The sequence below is a fragment of the Gnatocerus cornutus genome, unplaced genomic scaffold (assembly GCF_029298725.1).
Source record: "Gnatocerus cornutus isolate USDA-ARS CGAHR unplaced genomic scaffold, icGnaCorn1.1 ctg00000295.1, whole genome shotgun sequence".
NCBI classification, from domain to species: Eukaryota; Metazoa; Arthropoda; class Insecta; order Coleoptera; family Tenebrionidae; genus Gnatocerus; species Gnatocerus cornutus.
The window spans coordinates 22,501-24,521 of NW_028275614.1; the positions used below are offsets into that span (position 1 = coordinate 22,501).

At 46.2% G+C, this 2,021-nt stretch overlaps 2 non-coding genes across 2 annotated transcripts in view; both read right to left on the minus strand.

The window, feature by feature from the left end:
- The window catches only part of LOC148165515 (large subunit ribosomal RNA), a 4,039-nt gene extending 3,471 nt beyond the window's left edge, over positions 1-568 (minus strand). The window contains exon 1 of the ribosomal RNA XR_015771407.1: positions 1-568. This exon is cut by the window's left edge and continues 3,471 nt beyond it. This is a non-coding gene — a ribosomal RNA (large subunit ribosomal RNA).
- Positions 569-1,226: 658 nt separating this feature from the next.
- LOC148165516 (5.8S ribosomal RNA) lies at positions 1,227-1,383 on the minus strand. The gene has a single exon (XR_015771404.1). It is a non-coding gene; the product is annotated as a 5.8S ribosomal RNA (ribosomal RNA).
- Between the last annotated feature and the right edge of the window lie 638 nt (positions 1,384-2,021).

The window sequence follows — 2,021 nt, forward strand, 5'->3', positions numbered from 1 at the left end:
GTGCACGCGTTCGACGGCAGATCGACAAAACGAAAGGTGCAAACGACGCGTACGCCATCTGTCACACGATCGTCCAGCGCCGCCATCGAGTCACGCTGAATCTCCCCTTTCGACCTTTCGGGTTTCTCAGGTTTACCCCTGAACGGTTTCACGTACTATTGAACTCTCTCTTCAAAGTTCTTTTCAACTTTCCCTCACGGTACTTGTTCGCTATCGGTCTCGTGGTCATATTTAGCCTTAGATGGAGTTTACCACCCACTTAGGGCTGCACTCTCAAGCAACCCGACTCTGAGGAGAGATCCTCCCGTTATCGGCAGCGGTCGCTACGGGCCTGGCACCCTCTATGGGCTGTGGCCCCGTTCAAGATGGACTTGGACGCGCCGCACGATCTCGGGATGACGGATCCTCCCTAACACCACATTTCCCGGCGTCCGGTTTCGGCCGCGGGATTCGGTGCTGGGCTTCTCCCTGTTCGCTCGCCGCTACTGAGGGAATCCTAGTTAGTTTCTTTTCCTCCGCTTAGTAATATGCTTAAATTCAGCGGGTAGTCTCACCTGCTCTGAGGTCGCATATGAAAAATAAAAATTTTTCATTCGGTCATTTCGACGATCACGACACGTCTCCCATTCCTTGCTATACGTGTTCGTCATTTTTCTTTTTAAAAAATGGCTAAGTTTACAGAAACGCTTACGATCTGACGTCTGTCGCGATTTGCATTACACGTCTCGGACACGACGACCGTCTATAACGTTCTCAACCTTAAAACGCCATTTTTTTTTTTTAAATGACGACATGTTGAAGAAATAGGACGTGCTACGCCGAAAGACCAGCCAACAACTACAACAAGTAGTAGTTGGTCGCTTTCGCGTCTTAAGATGTCGCGCAAATTTACTCGCTGCACGAGAAACGCACACAAACACACGATTCTACGACACACCACGCAAGAACATGTGCCGACGTAAACACTTTCGTATTTATGATTCGCAAGGTGGACGTCCGACGGACTTTGTAAAAAAAAATACAAAGCATACCCGTCCCGTCCTTTTTGACGAAAAAACACGCTCGAGTAAACGTCTCGGCACACGTTCGAGGCGTGCGTCGTTATATCGTGACGTAAGTGACGATCACGTACATTAATGAGTACCTATTCGACGCGTCGCAACACATCCAACACGCTCCGACGTTTTCGTCCGAAAACGAAAACCGAGCAGTCTTTGAAATTGACACGACCCTCAGCCAGGAGTGGTCCGGGAACATTATATCCGAGGACCGCAATGTGCGTTCGAAATGTCGATGTTCATGTGTCCTGCAGTTCACAAGTTGACGCGCAATTAGCTGCGTTCTTCATCGACCCACGAGCCAAGTGATCCACCGTTCAGGGTAATCTTTTTAAAATTTAAACGCTCGTTCCACAAGAACCCCGATCATGCCGATCGTCCAGCTGTCTATACACGTCTTGCAAAAATTTTTGCGTACGTGCGTACATCCGAAACGAAAATGATCTTCGTGGTTCCGAAACGTGCCACGTCTAAAATTTCGGTGTTGTGGTATGGATATTTATGATTCTCGCTCTTAATTGTCTTTCGTCCGTACTTTCTCGTCTGAAAGGGAACGCGATCGTCGGTCTCAGTTTTACGCGTACGAAAAAATTAAAAAAAATATTAACCCAAACACAAATTTGTATCCGCGCACCGAAAAAGAAGCACTTTTCTTTTTCACGCGGTCTCCGCTTTTACACGCAAAGTACGAGCATGTATGTGTGAAGATGGGACATGTTCGATACGATTTTAATTAGGAATTTGCCAATTTCCTTTTTCTCAGCAATAATTTTAATAAATAATGCTGCTTTCTCTCATAAACTACATTTTCGGTAGTTTTCCTTTATTGTGTCTTTCATTTAGTGTGCGTGTGTGTGTGTCAAGCACTTTAAAAAGTGTGACGAAGAGACGGTTTTTGATCGATCGGAATGAACACATCATTACATCATCGTACTCGTTATGAAAAAGCGAATTAGTATCCGC